General features: G+C 37.9%; 1 protein-coding gene across 4 annotated transcripts in view; it reads right to left on the bottom strand.

Moving 5' to 3' along the window:
- Positions 1 to 26147, bottom strand: part of LOC106876047 (recombining binding protein suppressor of hairless) — a 136869-nt gene that overhangs the window by 87865 nt on the left and 22857 nt on the right. The window lies entirely within an intron of this gene.

The following is a 26147-nucleotide window of genomic DNA, read 5'->3' as shown; positions in this document are numbered from 1 at the left end:
CATAGTATATACATTCTGCACCTGGATGGGACACCGGTCCATTGCAGGTTTATTTATTTTTGCCAGCTGAGTGGACTGAAGCAACGTGAAATAAAGTGTTTTGCTCAAGAACACAACATGTCGCCCAGTCCAGGAATCAAAACCACAATCTTATTATGATCATGAGTCCAACACCCTAACCACTAAGCCATGTGCCTCCACATGCTGATAGATGAGTTACATGAAATTTGCTGAGGCAGATTTTTTTACAGCTGGACGCTCTTCCAGTCACCAACTACTACTGCAAGAGGGCTTAAAAACTGGTGACTGCCTGGCTCGTAGGTTAGAGCAGTGGGCTCACAATCATGAGGTAGTGAGTTCGATTCCCAGACTAGGTGGTGTGTTGTTTTCTTGAGGAAGACGCGTTAATTCATGTTGTTCCAATTCATCGACCTTTGTCTTCTGCTTGGATAACATCGGTGGTGTGGAGGGGGGGGGGGGGAGCTGGTATGCATGAACAACTTCTGGTCTTCCACAAACAACCTTGCCCAGACTTGTGCCTTTCTAGGTGCAATCCCATGGTCATTCATGACCGAAAGGGGGTCTTTACCTTTATAATCACAATAATGTTGATGATGATGATGATGATGATGATGATGATGATGATGATGATGATGATTATGGGTGTGATGATGATGATGATGATGATAAAGATGGTGATAATGATTGTACTGTTACTGAGCCCCAATTAAGTGCTGATTGAGCAGACTTATGATTAAAGATTTTCCTTTATTCAAACACAATATGTTAAGCAGGTCATAATATATCTATACAAGTGCAGCGTTATCTCCATCCCTCTTTGTGTGTATGTGTCAGGTGGTAGAGTGTAGGGGTTGATTTGAGCAAGACTTGCCTGCTATTTCTAGCTCAGGAAGAGACAGTGCAGAACCACCACCACCACCACCACCACCACCACCACCACCACCACCACTCCACACCACCCTGATGGTGATAATGATGGTGGAGGGTTGGTGGTTGAGGTGATGGAATGTTGGCAATGATGATGATGATGATGATGATGATTATAATGATGGTGGTGGTGATGATGGTGGTGGTGAAACTAACTCTTTCTTTTCATTTCTGGAATGCAGCAGGTGGTTAACTAAAAATACCACCAATAAATGTTGAAATGAAATTTTAACAAAAATACAAAAAAAAAATTAATGCTTACACGAACTTACAACTTTTCAAACTCATTTTTTTTTTTATCAAAACGAGAAATTGAAACTAAAAACAAAATAAATTAATAAATAATTTTAAGCTATTTTAATATAATTTTTACATTAACACCACTCCGTTCCCCCACCAAAATATCCATCAATACTTTTAAATCTATATATTTCCATAAAGATATTTTAAGGTTTCATAAAGTTCCTGGAAAGCAATTCTTTTTTTTTTAATAAGAGAAATACAAAGGAAATATTGGTTTCTTTGCATTGTTCCATCTCCTGTTCATGGGTTCTTTCTCTTTCGTCACTCTATTCTATCATCTGGTGTGTTTATGCAGAGCTATGTAGATGCATATATATATACACACACACACATACACACACATATATATTTATATATGTATATATATATATATACATATATTTGTATTCTTTTATTAGTTTCAGTCATTTGACTGTGGCCATGCTGGAGCACTGCCTTTAGTCAAACAAATCAACCCCAGGAATTATTCCTCGTAAGCCTAGTACTTATTGTATAGGTCTCTTTTGCAAATCTGCTAAGTTATGGGGACATAAACACACCAGCATCGGTTGTCAAGCGATAGTGGATGAATAAACACAGACACACAAACATACACACACACACACACATATGTATATACGACGGGCTTCTTTTAGTTTCTGTCAACCAAATCCACTCACAAGGCTTTGGTTGCCTCGAGGCTATAGGAGAAGACACTTGCCCAAGGTGCCACGCAGCTTGCTTTGATTTCCAGGTGTAGCTATCTACTAATTCTTGAGAGTTGCTTGGGTATTGAAAGCAGCTACAGAGGCGTCAGTGCTGCTGCAGTTACCTCCCTCTTCAATGTGTCCCTTTTGCCCTTGTAAGCAGTGGACAATGATGCTGCTGTTTCAGTCTTTAGGAATGACACCTTCTTATACAACCTGATTTACTATACAAGATGATCAGCACAGATGAGGCCATATGTAGCCTTGGGTTCAGTCCCGCAATATGGAACCTGAAACAAGTGTCTTCTATTATATTATCAACCAAAGCCTTGTGAGTGGATTTGGCAGATGGAAACTGAAAGAAGCCTCTTGTGTGTGTGTGTACTCTTGTCTTGGCATTACATGATCGTTGTATAAGCATGCATCACTGTCATACACGTGATATTGTTTCCAGTTTTCCATGAAAACCATGTCTGGCCATAGGGAGATATTACCTTGCCTGGAAGCAGGTGAAGGTTGGTGACAGGAAAGGCATCCAGCTGTAGGAAAGCTATCTCAACAAATTCTATCTGACCCATGTTAAGCATAAGAAACTGGACATTAAATGATGTAACCATATACATAGATACATAGATATATACATATATATATATATATATATATACACACACACACACAAGTTAATCAAAATGTTTTGTGTGCAAGTATATACTTGTACACACACACACACACACAGACAATGGTATGTAATTTCAAATAATACAGCTAAGAGCAAGTCCACTCAAAAAAGAAAAAGAAAAACACAAGCACTGCAATAAAGTGACTAAAGGAATGACAGGAGGGGGAGAAGGCAGAGTAGGAAAAGAGAGAGTGTGTGTGTGTGAGACAGAGAGGGGGGGCAACTAAATTTACTATTGCTCCTAGTTTAAAGTGTCAGGGAATGAGGCTAAAAAAAAACAAAAAAAAAACAGACAAACAAAACACCCAACCTTTACACTACATAATACCTTCACTCTAAATAAACTGTTTTAGTTTTGTTTGTATGATTTTTATTTTTTGGGTGCGTGGGGTGGGGGGGCATTTGGAGTTTTAAATTCTTTTCTTGTTAATGTTGTCTCTATAGCAGGCGAAGTATACTTGGTTAACCAGAGCAAATTTCCACCAAATTGTGTTCTTATTTTTGTTACCATACTTTCCAGCAAACAAATGGAATTTTTTAGACCCAAATTTACACACAAAAAAAACAAAAAAGAAAAGGTAGATCTCGACTTATACAAGAAGATGACTTTGGAGGGAGCAAAAATTCCATGTGAAATGTAGCAGGGTTTGGAAAGACAGTGAATGATGTTTGAATGTTTACACTACATGTTTGCATTATTTACTACGTCCACTTGTAATGTCAGAAAATACAGGATAAAAATTCTAGTCATCTCTCTTTCACTATGAGAACCTCGTTTCAAAACCTGACCCTTGACCGCATTACGGTGGGAAGGTTAAACAAGCGAGTGTCAGAGCTATGCCATCGGGGATTTCGGAGTCCCTAGTAGGGCCACCCAAGGCACACAGGTCTGACACTGGTAGTACTAGGGCCGCAACCTGGCTAACTGGAGGGCAACAGGGAATTCCTGGTGGTGTCTGCTCCAGAATCTGATGGCTTCTTGGTAGCGTTGGACCATGTCTACGAGCATCCTGTGGTGAGGAGACATAACACAAGGATGACCTACCACCAGTCACATATAGTGGCTTACGAATACAGATAGGAATGGTCTTCACAGGCCCTAGTCATCCCCTGAAATTCCTATGACTCACAAAATAGGGGCCCCATATCTTAACCCTTTAACTTTCAGGTTATTCTGTCAAATCTAATGCTTACTTATTCACATTTCTTTTTTTTTTAATTAATCATGCATTAATTACTGTGTAGCTTCCAGATTTTGATGATGAGATTGTTTATTTTTATGACATTGCAAGGTCAGTATGAGAGGCTGGATCTCAGGCCAATTTGAAAACAAAACAAGGTAGAATATTTGGGCCGGATGTGGCCAGTTTAAATGCTAAAGGGCTTAAGTTTGGGTTCTTTTTGGGGATGTGAATATTTTCACTACATGTTTGCACTATGTACTACATTGACTCGAAATATACTGGAAAATACAATATGATTTAGTCAGGTAAGGAAGGGGAAGGCCCATAGCCTTTTATAGGAGCTCAAGGACTGATGTATAGGAGGAAATGAAGAAAGGAAAGGTCAATGTTGTAGAAGCAATAAGATTAGGCTTTATCAAGGCTTATACACAGATCTGGTCTGGACGCTTGCATCAGAGTAGACTCCCCTGGCAGCACCCCAGGACCTGAGTGCGTATGTGTTGTGTAACATTCCTTTACCCATTAACTGCCACCAAACCTAGTATGTGCACTTATCTTGCATGTCTTATGTTTACTCTCTCTCTCTCTCTCTCTCTATGTATTTAATACATTTATTCTATTGTTCTAAAACCTCAAAACATATTGAATTCTTTTCACTCTTCACAAAGTAAGCTCAAACTATGCAAACTGTCTTTTTGGAAATATGGAACTATAATGTTAACAACATGTCCTTTTTCCTCCTGGCATTTTAAGATGATAGGATGTGCATTAAGTGAAATCTGGCTGCTTTTCTAACAAATGTATTTGTCTTAAGCTAAACTTACTTTTTAATCCTTCATGGAACAAACACAAAAATACATTTAAAGATAACATTTTTAAACAAGTCAACAAACAGCTTCTGAAACCAATCAGCGAATTTCTTTATAATCATTTAATCTCCTCAGTATGACAGCCAAATCTCCTTCAACATGTTTTAATTCCTGAATTTTACAAGAGAATCTCCAACAACTGAGAGAAGCAGGCTTCGGTTAGAATTTTTACCAAAACAGCTTCTGAATCCTTGCTCACTCAGCAATACCACCTACATGTCAGTTTTACAAAAAAAAAATTTTTTTTCAGAAAAAACGTACTTTATTGCTTTACCTACAATTTAATCAGACTTGCCTCCTTTAAAATGGTTTATAAGCATCAGCTGAAACACTTCCAGGGTTTGGTACACAGTTCTTGTTATGAATATTCTTCAATCTCTTCTATGATCTGAAATCAATGTGGATTTCAGTTTTGGAAACCAAATCCAGAAAGTGAGGCAACTGGGAGATGAGAGTCATTTCATGCTTTGCCAAAAAGTCTTGGACAAGGAATGGTGCATGAGCCATTGTCTTGTCATAATGCAACAGTGCAGCATCCATGTTTCTTTCCCCCTGAATCAAGTTTCTTCCTTCACATTGTCTCAGACAAGCTCTGGAGCTCCAAGAAAGTTAGGTCCAACAGATCTACCCTCATTAAGGTAGGTGTAATAAGGACTGTGAAGGAGTATGGCATTGTGGTTAGAGTGTTGCATCCCTTATTGCAAGATCATGGTTTCAATTCCCAGAACGGCAGTGCATTGTGTTCTCAAGCAAAACACTTCACTACACATTGGTCCAGTCCACTCAACTACAAACGGGCCACCCTTCTAAGGGACTGGTGTCCCATTCAGGGAGAACGTTGGTCTGCATGCCTAACCAGTGCAGAGGTATCATTTGAAAGCTACAACAATATGAGGAAGTGCACTGTGACCAGTGGTGTATGACAACATCCAATAACCTCATTGATACTGTGAATAAAGACTATCTTCATTAATAAAGATTGTCTTCAGTAAGATAGACCCAATAAGATCTATCTTAATCAAATTAATCCCAATAAGGATGATTTTCATTAAGACAGTTCCACTGAATTAAATTTACTTTTAAATCTATCGACATTACATTGAGTTTAACAAGGTCTGTTCCACATTTTAAAAAAATACCGTCTTAGGTACTTGCTGCCAAAATTAATTAAAATAGCATTAATCATTGACCTAATGTATAAATTAGATCTTTGATGCTTACTTCATTAAATATGTTAACGCTAATTAAAATACTTCAATTATATTTGTATCACAGGTTCATGTAGACAGGTCTAATCATGGCTACTCCACCACAAAACTTTAACATTTATAAACTTTAGTCAATATAATTTCTTTTATTATGTAATGGAAAGGCATTCATGCCTCTGTCACTATATTTATATATCGGTAGTGATAGTGGTATGAGCCAAAGAGGCAGGTTATAAGAAGTTGCTCGACATGCTAGAAACAGCAGTGGTGATTCTGCCACCTTGCCACCATGGGCTGTCAAACAATACTGATAATTATGATTTCAAATCTTGGCACAAGGCCAGCAATTTCAGGAGAGTGGGCAAGACAATTACATCAACTCCAGTGCTCTCAACTAGTCTTTATTTCATTGACCCTGAAAGGACGAAAGGCAAAGTTGACCCTAGCAGTATTTGAACTCAGAACGCAAAGAGAAATGAAATGTTGCTAAGCATTTTACCCGCCATGCTAACAGCTTCTTTTCTACTCTAGGCACAAGGCCCAAAATTTTTGGGGAGGGGGGGCCAGTTGATTACATTGACCTCAGTATGCAACTGGTACTTAATTTATTGACCCCGAAAGGATAAAAGGCAAAGTCAACCTCGACAGAATTTGAACTCAGAATATAAAGACAGACAAAATACCGCTAAGTATTTCACCCGGCATGCTAACATTTCTGCAAGTTCGCCAACTTCATAATAATAATAATAATAATAAATGAAATGGAACCAGTACATGTGTTTATTATTGCCATAATGACCCACCCAAGATACAACAAAATATATTCATCTCTGTTTAAGTTAAACCAATTGGAAATCTGGTGGAATAATAAGGAAGAGAAGCAATGATGCCGATATAAATGTGTCGTAGAATTATTTCCTGTTCTTCCAGCAGAAATGTAACCATCAGAAGCAGTTTGGTTCCCACAGGCAAGGCTGATACCAACGGCGCTAGTTCTCAGCTCCACCGGCCTATTTATGACAACAGCAGAAAAAAGCACAAGTGTTCAGACAATGGAATTTGGCCCAGAACATCTCCAAACACTCCTGCAAGTATCAAATTCCAGAGAAAAGGAAAAAACGAAAAATCCAACAACAATCTTCCAAAACAAAAACAAAAACAAAACATGATCTTTTATTTTTGTTCATGGTTTTTTTTTATTGTTGATTTTAAAATGCTTTTTTGTTTTGTTTTGATTTTTTTTTAAAAATCAGAATCAAATGTCTGTGAGAAGGTGAACTCGCTGAAATCAGCAATTTTTTTTTTGTTGTTGTTGGGCCATTTCGTCATTTTTGTATTTTTTCTTTTTTAATTATGTAAAATGTCAGTCGCAAAATATTTGAACTAAATGAGTTTGTGGGTGACAAATAATTTACTAATTTACGTCTCAGAATTGTCTTAGATATAATCTTGGATAAAAAATTTATTCTCTTCCTTAGCAACAAATGGTTGGCACCTCCCACAATAATTCCTTTATATTCTAATAGGGGTAAAAAAAAATGTTTTAACCCCATAACAGATAACTGCTATTAAATGAAGGTTCTTAGCAGTAATACAGCTGTACTACTACTACTAATAATAATAATCCTTTTTACTATAGGCACAAGGCCTGAAATTTGGGGGAGGGGTATAGTCAATAATATTTACCCCAGTGCTCAACTGGTACTTAATTTATAGACCCTGAAAGGATGAAAGGCAAAGTCAACCTAGGCGGAATTTGAACTCAGAACTCAGACAAATTACCGCTAAGCAGTTTGCCCAGCATGCTAACGATTCTGCCTGCTCGCCGTCTTATTAGCTAAAAAAGAAAAAAACCAAGCAGTGGAGTCAAGATATTCGACTAATATTCTCCAAGGCTAGCCACCATCTAATGAGTGAAACAGGTAAAAGATAAAAGATTTTTAAAATTAATTTAAATACAGGTAGCACATATTATTAGAAATACAGAAACAAAACAGTTAAGACACATTAAATATAATCCAAGGATTGAAATCTCGACTGTTAAAGTTTTTAAAAAATGGTTTTTCTCCAAATTTGAAAAACAAAATCTCACTGTACGTAAAACTCTAATTACATAAGTCTGCTAATAACGAAACCAATCAGCATATTTTAATGTCAGTAATTATATTTACCCATAAGTCACATGTTAACAAATTTACATATGCATATATTATACTTTAATTATGAAAAGTAGTTTATACTTATGCCTATTTGCTTCAGAAACTTCCTAATAAGTAGTCTAGACGAGGAATTAAGCACAACTTTATTACTAAGAATTTAGGGAAACTTCTACCATATAACCACTTAGGTTAGGTGATTGACAGAATTGGTAGAGCAGTGAGTGCATTGCAGTGACTCAGTGACTGGAGTGGCACTGAGCTCAGTTCCTGCCAGGATCAATTTTGCCTGTCATTCCTCAAGCATTGATAAATAAAGTAGCGGTCGTTGGCACATTGGGCAGAACGCTTTGCACTATTCATTGTGTCTCTATGTTCTGAGTTCAAATCCTGCTGAGATCATCATTGCCTTTCACTGTTGATGGGAGGTGGAGGTGGTGATAAGCACCAATCCAAGGTAATGGATTAGTGGAACTGTAAGAATGTCAGAGCAGATGCCTTGTGGTATTTGTTCCAGTTCTTTGTGTTCTGAGTTCAAATCCCACAGTGGCTTCCTTTTATGATATACTTAAGGCATCACCCGGCTTAACATCATCACCTGGCGCTTTAGATGCCTTTAAAGGGCACTACTGTGTTACAAGCATTAAGGTCAAGTTTTCTGTTTGGGGATCCCTTCCTCTTTCACTCCCACCAGTCTCAAAAGCTTGTAATGGGAATAGGGTCATGGGCATTGCCTTCCAGTCTGATTAAAAGATTAAAAAAAAAATACTGGGGTCAACTCCTATCTCTTTCTCTCTGCTGAATTGTAAGAGGGTCAAGAGGGACCACTGCTGGTGCCCTCACCTTCCAAGAAATATAGGAGGGTTCACCTACAAACTTATGTAGGCCTGGGTGTCTGTCAGTTACAGTGAAGAGGGTCCAAGTTGATCCAATCAATGGAACAGCTTGCACGTGAACTTAACATGCAAGTGGCTGAGTACTCCACAGCCACACACATACCCTTAACATAATTCTCAGGGAGATTCAGCATGACACAGAATGTGACATGGCTGCCCCACCCTTTGAATTACAGGTACAACTCATTTTTACCAGCTGATGATGATGATGATGATGATGATGAAACACCCTATCGTAATTCATACCATACTGACTAAAACCTATGCATAGATTACTAATCCTTCAAGCGATATGATAGAGAACTGGTGGATGTGTGTCGGTGTGCAGGTGTCAGGATCAAATCCAAGTCTGTTGGAAGATTTTCAACTTGGCACAAACAAGCCAACAAAACACATTCCTTATAGTTTTCCCCCCACCCCACCCCACCCTGCTTCTATCTAATGATTAGTGATAAGCTTTACCTATTCATAGTATTGAAACATCATCATCATCACCATAATCATTTAATGTCTTCCATACAGGAATGGGGTAAGACAAGAGACAGACAATATGAGAATTAAAAATTTTGCCAAACACAGCCCTGAAATATCAAACCCTTTTCTTACCATATTTCTCTTGAAATACTCTGCCTTGTCTCAACGTAGAAAATAATAAAGAATTTAGAAAAATAATTTTCTTATTATTAAGCTGCTACATGAAGCATAAATTAACATGGAATTTTGAAGGAAGATTTTCATTCATATTGCTTTAAAAACAGGAAATTTGTATAATAGAACCGAGGGTAGGTACCAGGGAGGAAACACGGTATGATCCCATGAAGGTGGAATGCGGGGTCTTCAGCACCAGTCCTTCTGCAGAGGTTGCTTCACGATGGTTGTACTGCAGGAGGTGTGAGCCCTCGGAGTAGTGGTGCTGTCTGGACACAAACTGGACGTTAGCCATTTCTGACAGACATCAGGGTGATGGTGTGTGATTGATGAAAGATCCAAAACGCCCTATAACCCGAGGAAACCATGCTAATGATGTCTCTAAGTATATCACAAGTATAGTCAAGTATATCTTACGAAAAAAAAAAAAAAATTGAAATAAATAACTAACTACAATAATAAGAATCATAATGATAAATTTTGTGTTTTACAAAAATTAATGCAAATACAACAGATGTGGCCAGCAGCACTTCTCTTGATTTATGTGATCAGCACTCAAGGTGCTACCATCTTTCATGAGACTGGGTTAACACCTTGTGTTGGGCAAACATCAGTGGCTTATCTGTCCTGGATAAGCTTCATATGGCATGGTTCTGATGGATTTTGTTGAGGCAGATTTTTTTATGGCCAAAGTCCTTCCTGTCACTAACCCTCACCTCCTCCTGAACAAGGTTTCCCCATGACCAGATACGTTTTTCACAAAACACTGGAAACAAATGACATTGTTATCATAATGATGTTGCTCTTTAAAATCATTTTATGATGTCAAGACAAGGAGACACACACACACGACAAACTTCTTTAATTTTCTAGCAAGCAGATCCATTCACGGGCTTTGGCCGGCCCTGAGCAATACTAGAAGACATTTGCCCAAAGTGCCATGTAGTGGGACTGAACCCAAAACTAGAACCACAAGTGGTTAAATAAAAAATTTAACAAAAAAAAAAATATTAGCACTAAAACCATATTTACAAAAGTTAAAACCAGTTTGATTAAGGGAAAAATAATAATAATAATAATAATTGATGCAAAAATAAAATATAATCATTTATTATAGTATGCAGTTTGTTGTATTAATAATAAATATTATTAACAATATTATCAAATATTTCTGGTAAAACCAACAGGCGTCCTCCATTTAAGTACCTGAACTACTGAGCCTAAACTGGATGTACTTCAAGAGAGGGATGCCAGCCCATCCCGAAAACCATTTCATCTACATTGTTGATGCTTTTGGGAAAGACATTAACGTCACATCTCTTCTCCGCACCTCCCTCCAGTAAATCTGATGTAAGAATAATAAAGCCAAGTGGATAAAGTATTTCAAAATCCTTTGCGGATGTGCCAGTAAGTCTTTCCTTCTGGGCGCGACACCTAAATAAGAAACGTTCAAGTAAGGGAATAAACAAACAAGCATGGGAAATGCTTCTTAAGACAGGCTGGCTGGCATCTTACATATTTTATGCCGAGAATTATGTCTCATCTATTTTAGTGCTAAAGAAACTAGAATTAAGATACTATTTACTCTAGCATCACCACCCAGCTCCCTATCAAAGATCTCCGGGCGAAATGTGACCAAAAACAAATGAAATTATATAAAATTCAAATTATAGTTTCTGATTTAAGTAGAAGGCGTTAACCGATGTCATTCACCCCAGTACTTGACGGGAACTTAACGAGTTAAAATACCCAATTTGTACGAAAAGAACGATCTCCTTCCAAAACAGAAAGGACAACATTGAAACATGATGGAATCTATAAAATGTCAACAAAAAGCCGAAAATATGGTGTTTGATTATTTATAAAATATACGATAAAATGGTAATTACGTCCGTTTAATTAGTGTTATTTAATAACAGGTTCCCTCGTCGGGTCAGAAATTATTATTTATTCAATACATATGGAATCCCCAAATGTCTGCAAAAATTCTTGAGTGAGCTGTTTTTATGAATATAAAATATACAATAAAACGCTAATTAACTCGGTTTAATTAATCATAGCAATCACTTATATAAAATGGTGATTTATTTTTATAAACTAGATGAATGTTGCATATCGTTTAGAATGTGGTCCCTTCTGTTTTGTACCAAAAATAAGGTCTTTACCCTATATTTATTCGAATCCGAAAAGATGAAAAACAAAGTTGGTTTCGGCGGGATTTGAACTCGGAGCTTTAAAGCGCCGTACGTAAATAACTGCAAAATATTTTGTTCAACGCTCTGAGGTGTGTGCCATTCCTTTCTCGAATGCCAGTTATTTCTGTTTAAAAAGGGGAGGGGGTATCATGTTGTGATGGCCACCTTATAATTATAAACAAGGACAAACTTTTTTTTTCAGAGTCAAATAAAATACATTCAACATTTCACATCCAGATAAATTATAAACTTCATTAAAATAGTGGTAATTAATTAATGGTTAAATTAAGATTTGAAAGCAATCTTTCTCTGTTCACCAACGATGGTGGTTATATAGCCCTAGGTCAGACCTTTCGATCAATAAACCTTCCGGCCATACCATCTCCCCACAACACACACACTTTATTAACATTATTATTTTCTTAAGCATAGTGTATCTAAGAGTAACCGATTACGTCGTCCAATATGTATTCCTTATTTTTTTAAGACGGTATAGCATGATTTTAGGATTATTTAGCTGTTATTCCTAGCAGGTTGAGATACCACCTAGAGGCTCCTCTGTTGGTAAGTTGTAGTAGTAGTAGCAGCAGCACCAGCAGCAAAACTAATTGCAGCCAAAAATTCACAGGAAAATCGTGAGAAACTACACACGCACACACATGTGTATGTATGTATGTGTGTGTGAATATATATATATATATATATATATATATATATATATATATATATATATATATATATATATATATATATATATATATATACAGACACTGTGTATACAGATACACATTACATATACACACACACACACACATATATATACATAATACAGATATGTTTGTTTTATATTCAGTTATAAAAAGAAAAACAATTTTTACATTCATAATCTGCTGGGTTGCTCTATATTTTTGTGTAGAGTACAAATTTATTATTTTTAAACACGGATATTATTGACAGTGACTTCGAAGCCATCAACCGAAATTTCCAAGTCGTTATCAATAATATTCTTCCTCAAGAATTACACACACACACACACATATGTGGTATTGTTTATCAACTTGTAGGAAGCAGAAGAAAAAAACATTTACTTATGGTGGGAGACTAAACTTCATTGGTTGAATAAACAAATCATTGAGGGCGGAAAAGTCCCAGAAAAAGTAACATTATACATACATACATACATACATATATATATATATATATATACGCAGTATACACACATTATATGTGTGTGCTGGTCACGTACGCAACAAATATAAATTGTAGTATTTAATTACCAACTACAGGACAATAAACTAATTAACCCTAATTCCTACGAAAATGACTTTCCCAAAATAATCTTATTTACTATATACACAACTATTTCGGGCGATGGTGAGGGGAGATCCGCAGTTGCTGGGCATGCTAGAAATAGCAGCCAAATCGTCCTCGAATTACAGCCGAATCTAAAAGAAGGAAAAACGGGGGATCTTGTTAATTTCTTCCAACCATTTGAAGGTTTTCAATTTTCACCTGATTATTATTATTATTGTTTTTTAATGTAGTTTTGATGTATTTTTACATGCTGGTGACGAAAATGGCATTCATAAATTCGTAATAAAAGTAATTACAATCTTCAGATAATGTGAGACTCATGAAATAATGATAAAAATATGGGATGGTCATGGCTGGAATGTTTTAAGTCATATATCAGTTTGTTTATTCAGGTTCTGTGTAGAAATGTCTAGCCCCGAGTCAACGAAGAAGCCTCTAGGTGGATGACTCGAATAGAAATAGAAACTAACAGTCCCTCAAATGCTGAGACACGTGGGACGGAGGGTCTCTATCCCTCAAATCATATTCGCGACGGAATGTCATGGAGGGAATGTGCTTTGATTTATATGTCTGCTTGATCAGATGACCTGTGTGTCTGCAAAGTTATATTCCATAAAGATGAAGTCTTCGTTATCAGCGCTGCGGGTTCAATGTATGGCTGAGAGTCTATCCTTTTTTTTTTTTTTTTTTTGCGGAGTGGGAGGGGTCGATGAAAAAGAAACGCTCAAAGACAAGGTTGATCTCTAGTTTAAAGTTTCATTAAAAGATATCCATTTTCCCGAAAGTTATGAGGAAAAAAATCGGATCGTGTGAATTTTCCGAAAGTCCTCTCCTCACCCCCAGTTCGTGGGTGCAAATTTTTATTTAATACACAATTTTGTACACTTGTTTTGCTGTTTGGGGGGGGCGGGGGGGGGGGGGGGCAGGCTTTAAACTAGATAATGAACCAAAGACAGTCGGTTGGTAGAAGTGCAAGAATGTCGAACCAGATGCCTTGCGGTATTTGCGTTCTGTGTTAAAACCTCACCCATGGCCTACTTGGGTGGTAGACTTAATTCGTTGCCTGGCGGTACCTTCGGGGTAGGGATTCCATTAGCGCAATTCAATTCGATACAATCATTCGGGCGAAAGTCTGCGATTTGAGGAAACCTTTTTCCCTGCTTCGGGAACCCGAAATTGGGTTAAGGGCTCTGCCTTCTCTCCTGACTAAAAGAAATTTTTTTAACAAAATACGAAGTTAGCCCAGACAGGGACAAACACGAGTTTATAATAAAGTTCTAATGGCAGTTTGGAGCCCAGCTATAGGCGTTCCAGTTGCACTGAGATGATCAACCACAACGAATATTTTAAGTTACAAATAACTATGTCCCAAGTTGGCAAGATGGCGAGGAATTTTAATATTATTTAGGGAGGTTCAAATTCCGCCAAGGTCGACTTTGTCGTTCATCCTTTCGGGGTCGATAAATTAAGTACCAGTTGCGTACTGGGATCGATCTGATCGACTGGCCACCTCCCCCAAAATTTCGAGCCTTGTGCCTTGAGTAGAAAAGATGGTAATATTATTAACGGAGGGAAATAAGGAGAAAACAATTGGATGAGAAGGAAGGATATTAAGTATAAGAGGAATGGAGAGAGTGAGAAATCGGTCAGTTTTCAGATTGACACCCGCACGATTTTCACTAGGGTGTTAGGGTTTGGGTTAGAGTTTGGGTTAGGGTTTAGGGTTACGGTTAGGGTTAGGGGCGGAATTCCCTAACCCTAACACCCTAGTGAAAATCGTGCGGGTGTTAATCTGAAAATTTACCGAGAAAACAATACACACACACGCACACACAGCCCGAGCTATTTACAATATACCTGTGTTTACGAGATAAACAGAAACACGTTTGACAATGCTGCGAAGAGGGAACGACCTTAAAACTGTATTTGGGAGAATATACAAATAATAACAACAGACGAGGACAGGTGGTGTAAATAACAAAAGTATATATTAGTATGACGCTCGGGAATACGGAAAGTCTTTGACGTTTCGAACTGTATTATTACATAACATGACACGCGTTTATATAACATTAAACCTGACGCTAGGTTACATAAATAACAGTAAATCTACATAAAAAACAAATGTGGTGGTTCGCAAAAACATAAAGGACTGTGATTTTCATTATTGATTGAATTTAGTTGCTTTGTGTTTGTTTAGGACCTCGAAACGCAAAAGGTGGCAATCTCTTGCCGACAGCAGAGGTTCTTGAATAAAACATTACAGACCTCCTGTATCCAGAAATATCTGAGAGAAAGAAGAACGTTTCTTGGTTTATCGATTAACGATCATTGTTCTTTTGTTTATTACTAAACAAACCAGTAGAGCGAGAAAATGGAAACAGTGTGTGTAATAGAGTAAAATGTGTTTGTTGAATTGTGTCGGAGTCAGGAAAATAACAGGGTGTTCTACCTCGGTAGGTACCAGCAACGGTTGACAACAAATGAATGAAGTGAAATGAAGGCGTCACCGTACACTACACCACGTATTCAAAACTAACAACAGGTCCATCCGAGCCAGCTTTAGGATAGCTTCTTTCCTCGAAGGCCTTGTAACATAGTCGTAATAGAGCAATGCGATCCAATGACATAAAGCGGAGGATACTTGACCAGCAAAGTTTATCAATCAACGTATTTTATCCACTTCGTTCCATATCGAATTTGATGGACATTTCGATGACTGCATCTATACAAGTCAAGGTTTAACAACAAGAATTGCTAATTAAGCGACAATTAGGTGATAGGTGTAGGGGACAGTTTGGATTTACCTTCTCCATTCCCTACACCTACCAATTTGCGTATCATACTTGATGTATATAGACCATTGAAAGGCATGATGCTGTGGATTTTGCTTGAGAGAAAAATCTCATCATAGACAGGCATCAAAATCCCAATACATGTTGGGTTGAGGCGAACATCATTGCAGCAGTGACTCACGAGAGTGACATACATTTCACGCATACTTTTCAATGGTGTATATACATTTAGTATGATACATATATGGTGATTTTCACTTAATGGTACCTCAGTTGCATTCAGCAATATCTGTGAATATGTTATTCACGGTTTCCTATATACCAAAGCACCAATTTAGTCCATGCAAGTGATAAAAAGGGACACATGGCATTGACAAGACCAAATAAAGGATTGGGAAGTGCTACTATGAAATGTTGTTGAATGAAGAGAATGACTGGAACAAAAGGGCCAGCCCAATGCAGACCCAACAGAGGGACCAGTCATTTAACTTGACAGCAGTATGGTAGATAGAGTGATTAAGGATGTGAAGGTAGGGAAGGCTCCAAGATCCATCAAGAATAACAGCTAAGATACTTTAAAATTTCTGATGAGATGGTCACCAGCATAACAAGTCAGGTAGCTATTATAAGCAAGGAGTAGCACAGCAGCAGTAGCATTGTAAACTGCTACAAGGGTAAAAGAGATGCACAATCTACAGGTGTCAAACTGTTAGATGATGCTATGAAAGTCACAGAAAAAGTCAGAGCTCAGTGAATTAGGAAGACAGAATCAGTTTGGCTTTGTGTTGAGAAGGACATCTTTTGCTGTCTTCCAAGTGAAACAGTTGCAAGAGGAGCCACTAACCAGTGTGCTCTCGGTGCTTTTTTAACATGCCACCGGTACTATTGAGATCAGCATGCAACTCACAAGGCTATGGAGGGAGGAGGGGTTGGCTTTAAGCTTGAAGGTGAGGGGCCAAAATATGAGACAAGAGGGTTGGGGGGAAAAGCAGATTCTTGTAGAAGAGATGTTTGGTTAATCACATTTGTTGATCAAGAGAAAGCTCTGATAGGGTTTAGCACTCTCAGATTTGGTTGGAGACTAGGAGACTGAGTGGTTTGCAAGAGCCATACAGGTGGTAACAGACAGCAAGGTGAAAGTGAGCAGTGAGGTCTGTGATGAATTTAGCCCACAGGTAAGAGTCCTTCGGTTCATTATAGTCCTCCAAGTTATGTCAGTTTCAGACCAGTTGTCCGTGCTGATGGCCAAGTTCTTACAGCTGACCCTAGAGTAGATTTGGAGAAGAAATTCCACTCATAGAAGCAAAACCTTGAATGAAGAGGCATCAACTGAGTGATGACTAAAGAATTAGTAAGAAAGAGAGAAGACAGAATATACATGGATATACATGTATGTATGTATGTATGTATAGATTTATATAAAATTTCATTGAAAGATTTCCATTTTCCTAAAAGTTATGAGTGGAAAAACCGGATCGTGTGAATTTTCCGAAAGTCCTTTCTCCACCCCCTCGGGAAAACTTTTCCCCACAAATTTCCTTATTGTATTAATTTATATCGTTTGAAAGGTATTTATATAAAATTTCATTGAAAGATATCCATTTTCCTGAAAGTTATGAGGGAAAAAATCGTATCGTATAAATTTTCCGAAAGTCCTCTCCTCACCCCCTCGGAAAAATTTCCCCCCACAAATTTCTTTATAATCGTAATCTATGGCGTTTGAAAGGTATCTCTATAAAATTTCATGAAAAGATATCCATTTTCCCAAAAGTTATGAGGGGAAAAATCGGATCTTGTGAATTTTCCGAAAGTCCTCTCCCCACCCCCACCCCCGGTTCGTTGGCGCAAATTTTTGTTTTCATATTCGTTTAATACACATTTTTTTACACCTATTACACTTGTTTTTTGTGGGGTGGCTGGGTGTTAAAGTAAATATTAACCAAACATGACTCTAAGCATCTCTGCCTTACTGTTTTGTTCTGTCCGTGTGCTCCATACATACATAGACAGAGACACGCACACACATACATCAAAAATCTAAATACACACACACACACACACACACACCCTCGCCGTCAAGCGAATCTTAGTCTCGTCAACTTGAACTTTACGATAAATTTACTCTCAGCTTGAGTCATCGCCCTCCTCCCCCCGCCATCAGTTGCGTCGTCAGTCAATGTTGCTTTCGAATAATAACCTTTCTTTTCACACACACACACATACACGTGTGTGTGTGTGTGTGTGTGTGTTTTTATGTTGTATTATAATAAAAACAATTTTACATTTAAGTGAAGGATTTGTTCGAGTACATATTTATTATTTATTTAACAAGAATAATGTTGATAGTAACTCCGAAGTTTCGGCCTGCTTGGTCTTCATCGGAATGTCAATGTGAGCAAGTGTGTGTGTGATAATACATGCACACACAGAGATAGATAGATAGATAGATAGATAGATAGATAGATAGATAGATAGATAGAATCCTCGATTCATCGTCGTAACACTCAATAACATGAATAAAAATATTTTTAAAAAGCCACAACAACAACAACAACAATAGGTCAAAGGAAACCACGCGCGGGTAACGACAGACATTCAGACAGAAAAGAAAGACAGAGACCGACAAGGAGGAGAAGGGAGAGAGAGAGAGGCAAAGAGAGACGCGGAGGGAGGGAGAGAGGAGTCGTGGGAAATTTTCACACGCTAGAAATAAATAGGTAAAAAAATAAATAAAAACTAAGCGAAGTTTGCGGAAGTCCATCCTCTCCGCCGACCTCTTAGCTACAATCCTATCTAACTATCTCACTTATTTCGCCACCGCCTTTGCTTTCTAAAGGAAATAACACCGTAGCAAGTGCGAGAAGATCGCTCTGGCATGTCCTGCTTCGTTTTCGTCTTCTTCTTTCTATTTATTACACGGTGAAAAAAACTACGGAGAGGTGACAGGAAGAGAAGAAATAGAAATAATTTAAGAGAGAGAGAAAAAAAAAGCAAGGAGTAGATTTAGATATAAAGAGAAAAATGAGTGTTTGTCTATGAATGGTATGTACGAAACTATCGGACTTTAAGCTACTTTGGCACGTCTGCGGATTAAAAGAAGTTACGTGTGTGTGAGCAATATCCGGTCTCGCCTTTCTTTATGAAAATACCTGAAATATACTGAAATATAATCCGATGAAATTTACTCTAGATTAAATAAAATAAAAAGGTTGCTTTTTAAAGAAATTCTCATAATTTTTCGGTTTGCTCCGAAAACGTCGATTTACGCAGAAATTGTTGCATCGAAGCCATTTAGTAAGGTTCGGGTTGGGCTTCGTAAAAATATACAAATTTAACAGAATATATGTCCTAAAATGAAGTTGAAGTCTACATTTACTATTTTTCTACGAAAACATACTATTTTCAGAAAAATACTCCTACAAATTTATATAATTAAATTATTATTATTCAAAACAGAAACTTTTCCCAGAGTCACATTGAAGTGTTGAAGGAGGGGCATATCTAAAGCATTATTAGTTTTGTCGAGTTATTATTATTATTATTATTACTAATTTCTTTTTTCTTTTCTATTTTATTCTATCAGGAGTAAAAGAAAGAAGACAAATTATGAGGACAGTCACAGATTATACATAACTCCATAAAACTTTTGACTTGAAAAGATGAGTCCTTCCCCCCCCCCCCCCCCCATATAAAATTTCAACATTGTGGCTTACAACTTAAAATATATTTGAAGGCGGTGAGTTGCACGCCGGGCAAAATGCTTAGTGGTAGTTCGTCTGTCATTACGTTCTGAGTTCAAATTCCGCCTGTTTACCCAGTTGAACCCCAGGGTCGAGCTAATCGGTTTAGCCCTGTCCCGAAATTGCCTTCCTTGTGCAGAAATTTTAAACCTATACACATTTGTGTGCGTGATATACAAACACAATATATAAATTTATAATTTTTATTTATATATATTTTGTATGTCTTCGTGTGCCCCACCACCACGGGGCAACCGGTGTTGGTGTATTTACGTCCCGTAACTTGGGTGGTTCGCCAAATGACAGGCTCCTTTCAGTTTCTGTCTACCAGATTGACTCACAAGGCTTTTGTTGGCCCAAGGCTATAGTAAGAAGACACTTGCCCAAGGTGACATGCAGTGAAACTAAATGATGATGATATATGTTTATCTACCTATATATATATATATATATATATATATATATATATATATATATATATATATATATATATATATATATATATATATATATATATATAAATATATTTTTATACATAATTAGGATAAAATTACTATTTAATGATTTATCAGTGGCCAGCATACTAAAAATACCATAATGGTTAATTTATATTAAAATTATAAGGGTGTTGATGATTACAACACCAGTCTGCTAGAAATAGACCCCAAAAGGTCTATGAACCACTTCGATTATTATTCCACTACACAAGGTTATAAGCAAGGAAAATAGACAACGAGGACTTATAAAATAATTTGGATAGTCCCAAATCTATAGATTTCATGGTATGAGTTAGTAAAAACCCTTTCCGATCACCAGTGGTGACATACCAAATGTATATAAATGAAAAATACATTGTACATACTGCTATAAGCACAAACAATGTACATGCATTTCGCACATATTTTTATATATATATACATATATATATATATATATATACTTCACATCCTTTTCTCCTATGTTGGCATGGATGGACAGTTTGACAGGCACCAACAACCCAGTGGGCTGCATTGAGCTCCTATGTCAGCTCTGGCATGGTTTTTAGAAACTGGATGCTCTTCCTAATTCCAACGATTTTACAGAGTGTGCTGGGTGCATATTTGTAGAACCATCATCAGTGAGGTCACCAAGTGCTTGCAAGATTAATGTCCCCCTCAACTGAGTGGGGGGGGGGGTATAAGTATTGCAGGAATGTGAAAGTATGAGAGGAGGGGACAGGAGCAGGTGTCTTTCTGAAGAGAACATATGGTTCGCCAGAGGGTAAAAGAGAGAATGGTGAGGGTGTAACGTCAAGGAATAGCTGAACATGTTGCAAGATTCACAGACAACAGGTGAACCCATGCAGTTGCCAAGTGGCGTTCAAGAGACTGGTAAAGAATTTGGGTCAAAATGGAAAAGAATGGCATAATCAAGACAGAACTGGAAGCATATTATGGGCAGCAGTGTATAACACCAGCTGATGGTCTGGTCGATATTGTGATTGTAGATATATAAATTGCAATGGCACTAAGAATAACCTATGATAGATACAAGGAAAGAAAAAACAATCTCTATAGCAAAGACACAAACAAACAAAAGAATCTTGCCATCCATCCCATATTAAAAAAAAATATCTCAGTAGACAAGATAGAGAACTGGCAGAACTAAAATTATTCTTTCAGAGACAAAAATACCTGAAAAATTTAGTAAATCATGTCCTAGCCATGACAAAATAAACCCTAATATCTGACTTAGAGAAACTCTCACAAAGAGTGGTAAGGTACAAAGAGAAATATTCTAGTTGTAGCCAACCACAATCCCAGAAACCACAACATCAAACATTTGGCTAAACGATACCTTCCAACTTTACACCAGTCATAGAATCTAAGAAAATAAATAGTCATAGATGACAACCACCAAATCTCAAAAAAATTCTTAAGAAACATGAAATCATATTGGAAGAGAAAACAATGCAGGTAATGAAATGTGGAGAGTTTTGTTGTGGAACATGTGAGTTGAATAAACAGGGTGAAATCAAAATATTCAGAATGAGAAAGAATTTAAAGATAATGCAAAAAATGAATTACAAAACAGAGAAAAAAACTCATTTAGTGCATAAGATTTCCACAATGCAATATTAGCCAAATAGGAACAAAATTAAATGACCGAGTCAGGATACATAAAACAACAAATCAAAGCTCAAACTGTTAGGAATGTTGCTTGTAGTGAACATCTAGATTTGTGGAAATGAGAAATCCAAAATATTCCTTTTTTTATTTCTTTTTCAGAATTAAAAAAAAAAAAAGCAGTCAGTTATGACAGGCAAAGGAGGTGTATTTTATAAAATATTTTCAATCTGAAACTAAACCAGAATTGATAAAAGCTGCTCCTCCAAACTATTGCTACTTTACAGATTACCTCATAACACATGTTTGAGAAAGTGAAAACAGTGAAAAGCACTTAGATGAAAACTTTCTTCCATCAAATCTGTGTTACTCTGCATTTTTTAAAGATGTTTAATATCATATTCCAGTACTCCAAAGTTAAATGTAGATGTTACATTTGTGTGAGGTATGTATAGGAGTTGGAAAATACTGGGAAATAGTTTTTGCAAAAACAGGAGATTTAGAAAAAAAATTTTGGACTTATTTATTCACCATTACACGTTTTTCTTTTCCTTCACTGCTAACTTGGTTGCCTAGGTAACGGAAACTATTACCACTTCTAAGGCTTCCACTGGACATTTGAAAGGGTCACAAAGACTACTTTCTCTGTTGACCTCCCCATCATACCACTGCACCTCTTATGTGTCGTCCATGGCTTACACTGGATAAACCTGATGGAGTTTCAATCAACATCTTTTCAGCATGTCAAACAGGGCCGTCTCTCTGAAGAGGTCAGTGATTTGTCAGTTTTTCTACTCACTAGGACTTTGGTCATTGCTAAATTAAGTCCAAAGCCCTTTGATTTCAGACCTTGCTTCCACACCTGAACTTTCTTCAGCAATAAGAATAAGGTCACCAGTGTAGAGGAGCTCCTAAGGGCAGCCAGCTTTAAATTCCTCAGTTACAGCTCGAGGGTGAGGGGTGAAGGGTGAGGGGTGATGGGTGAGGGGTGACTCCAATGCTTAACTGGACAACCACAGGTAGGGATTATTCTTCATAGACAACAGTAAAGGGCTGCTGCTACTGGGTAACTGCTGTGGGTTCCAGTGCCAGTAACAGGTTTTTTGCTCAGAAGCATAACCACAAAACTACAAGGAGTTTGTTGCGAGATACCATCAGAAATGAGATCGATGCATCAGCATTTGTGCAAGATACTGTTCGTCCTTGAAAGATGTCTGCACTTATGGAGCCGATGTTGGTACAAACCGCAGTCTGGGAGTTGGGTGGATCTGCTTGAAACTAAGGAAGATACAAATGTCACAAAGACAGGCAGGAACTTGAAATGGTGAAGAATTTGATTATGAGAGACAGTGGACTCATCATCATGGCATGCACCAATGAGTTACTTGGATACAGGAGAGGTAATATCCAGGATTAATGGATCAGTGCAGCTTTGCAGTACCTGATCATCAACAGGTATAAAAAGGAAAAGCAAAAAAAACGGTCAAGCAAAGGATGTACGCAAATGGAAACAACAAGACAGGAATAATAGACATCTCAATAGATAAATGGAAAGGAGTTGTAGGGGGTGGGGTGTCAAGAGGTGGAAGAAACGGCAATGAGAAGTGCCACCTGATGTCTGTAGAGAATTGTGAAAGAGCTGAAGAAGCAAGGTGTTTCATGAGAGCTAATTAAAGCATCAAGATGGTCAGACGTTGCTTATGACCAAATGGGTGATTGACCAAATGGGTGGACTCTCCATCTTCATCCAAGAGAGGCCATTGCTGGATCACATACAGGTGGCAGATGAAGACCTCTCAATGGAAGAAATATTCATCACCTGAAGAAGAGCAAGGAAGCAAGGTTAGATGAGACGACTGTAGAACTGCTTAAGCATGGGACAGATGTCACAGCAGAGAGACTTGGGAAACTTTTTTTTTTTTTGTTCAACTTAAAGGGTCAGTCATTGAAGCCTGCAGTGAGGTGATGGAGTGATAATTGCATTTGATGGAGTGATAATTGAATTTGATGGCGTGATAATTGCATTTGCCTAAGAAAGGAAATTTTAGTTAACAGCAGCAACTAGCATCGAATAACTTTGCTGTTTGTCCCAGGTAAAGGGTTCTGCAGTCCCATCTTTACTTGCCTGAAACCAGAAAGTAGGATTCAAGAGCAGAAGGTTGTGCAGTAAACAAATCTTCACATTATGCAATGTCATCCGAGTCACTCGTTCCACCAGCCACTTGTACTTGAGTTCATGGACTTCAAGAAGGCCTTTGACAGCATAATCTCTTTTTAAGACCTTTATGTTTTGTGGTAAGCTCATCTACCATAACAACATCAAGCAAACACTTTACCAGAAGATTTGTTGCTATGAATGGACCAAAGTTAGGAACACAAACAGGTTCAACATTGTCACAGAGCTGTGTAATGTCCCCTATTTCTTCCTGCTAGAAGTGGATTTCAACATGAGGAAGTCTGAAGAAGGGGAACAACACAGTATCGAATGGAAAACTGTCAGAGCCCTAACTTCGCTGATAATCTGAAACTCCTTGATTCTACACTTATTATCACAAGAGATGGCTGCCAATCTTAATTACAGCAGCTTAAAAATAAGTCTTTAGAAATCAAAAATATAGCAACAATAAGTCTAACTGAAGGAACACATGTCCACAGCCGTCCACTTGTCTCCAAAAATCAAACTTTAATCTAATGACAGGTCAATTTCAGAAAATCTTGAATCTGGAGGTTTTGTCCCCTTCTCATTCAGATCTGGTCACAATAGCAAAAAGGTATTTCTTTTTCTTTTCCTTGTCTAGGTCATTAGACTGTGGCCATGCTGGGACACCCCCTTGAAGAATTTTCAGTCAAATGAATCGACTGCAGTATATTTTTTTTTTTAAACAACTTGGTACTTACTCTATCAGTCTCTTTTGCTGAACTGCTAGATCACAGGGAGGTAAGCACAACAAAACTGGTTGTCTAACAGTTGATGGGGGAGGGACAAACACAGGTACAAACACACACACACATATATATACGACAGGCTTCTTTTAGTTTCTGTCAACCAAATCCATTCACAAGGCTTTGGTCAGATCAAGGCTAGAGAAGAAGACATGTGCCCAAAGTGCCATACAGTGGGATTGGACTCGGAACCATGTGGTTAGGAAACAAACTTCTTACCACACAGCCACACCAGTGCCTAAGGTAACTTATTTTCATTAGATTAAGAATTCCTCATTTATAGAATTTACCATAACTTTATTTATCTCTATTGTCCATATTCATGATCCTGGCCACTTGGAGTTAATTCTCTGAGCTTGTTTTCATTTATGTGTGTGTCTGTGTAATATGAAGGGACATGGCAGAGTGGCTAGGCATGTTGCATTCCTGATCATGAGATTGTGGTTTCGATTCTCAGACTGGCTGGGAGTCGTGTTTTTGAGTAAAACACTTCATTTCACATTACCCCGCTCTATTCATCTGTAAATGGGTAACCCTGCAATGGACTTAGCCTTCTAAGCATGGGGGGGGGCCGTTGGCCTGCTTGCCTTGCCAGTGGAAGGGGCCTCATTTGAAAGCTAAAATGATGCAAAGTGCATTGTGACCAGTGATGTATAACAACATCCACTGTCTGGTCGATCACACGTGTGTCTGTGTATATATGTGTCTATGTCTGTGTGTGTGTTTACATATTGTCAACTTACTGCAGAGACAGTAAACTTGGTCAACAAGTGAGTGTGTAAAGGCTCATGTGAGTTTAGGGGCTAGTTTTAGCATTGAGAAAGAAGTTCAACATAACTGTTTTGCTTCAGCCATCTGCTTTAATTTCCACTCCAAACAGGTGATGTGGCGGTCAGCAGATGGCCTCAGTTGGATCACTCAACAGACAGTGTCAAAAAAAATAATATTCTTTACGGTGATGGCATTGTGCTGGTCATTAGCTCAATGGCTGAGCTCCAGAGATTGGTAAATAAAGTTAGTGGAGCCTCTACCAAGTTCCAACTTGAGATCAACTCCAACAAGTCCAAGACCATATCAGAAGCCATGGAACCAGAGCAGCTTACCATACAACAGATAGCAAGGGGTCACATTTGTCCAGATTGACAAGTTCGGGTACCAGGGCTCCACTGTCGACCAAACAGCAGTCTTTAGCAAGGAAAGCAGAACAAGTCTTGGCGCAGGGACATCTGCCGCCAAGTCATTCAATACGGAATATGGAAAGGCATCAAGCTAAAACTTCAAAAGACCCAGTATTGACCAGTGGTATTGTATAGATGTGAAGGAGGAACCCTATGCAGTTGTGCAACAGATCAAAGATATGAATCAGTTGGACGACCTATAGAATGAAGTATTCGGCCCTGGTCATAGGAACAGGTTGTAATCGGGTGGTGATGAGGCTCAGAGAGTGAATACTACATTATGAGGACCAAGAACCTTCG

The sequence above is a fragment of the Octopus bimaculoides genome, chromosome 24 (assembly GCF_046866305.1).
Source record: "Octopus bimaculoides isolate indiv1 chromosome 24, ASM4686630v1, whole genome shotgun sequence".
Classification (NCBI taxonomy): Eukaryota; Metazoa; Mollusca; class Cephalopoda; order Octopoda; family Octopodidae; genus Octopus; species Octopus bimaculoides.
Note: the sequence above shows the minus strand (reverse complement) of the source record. Positions and strands in the feature narration are given on the sequence as shown.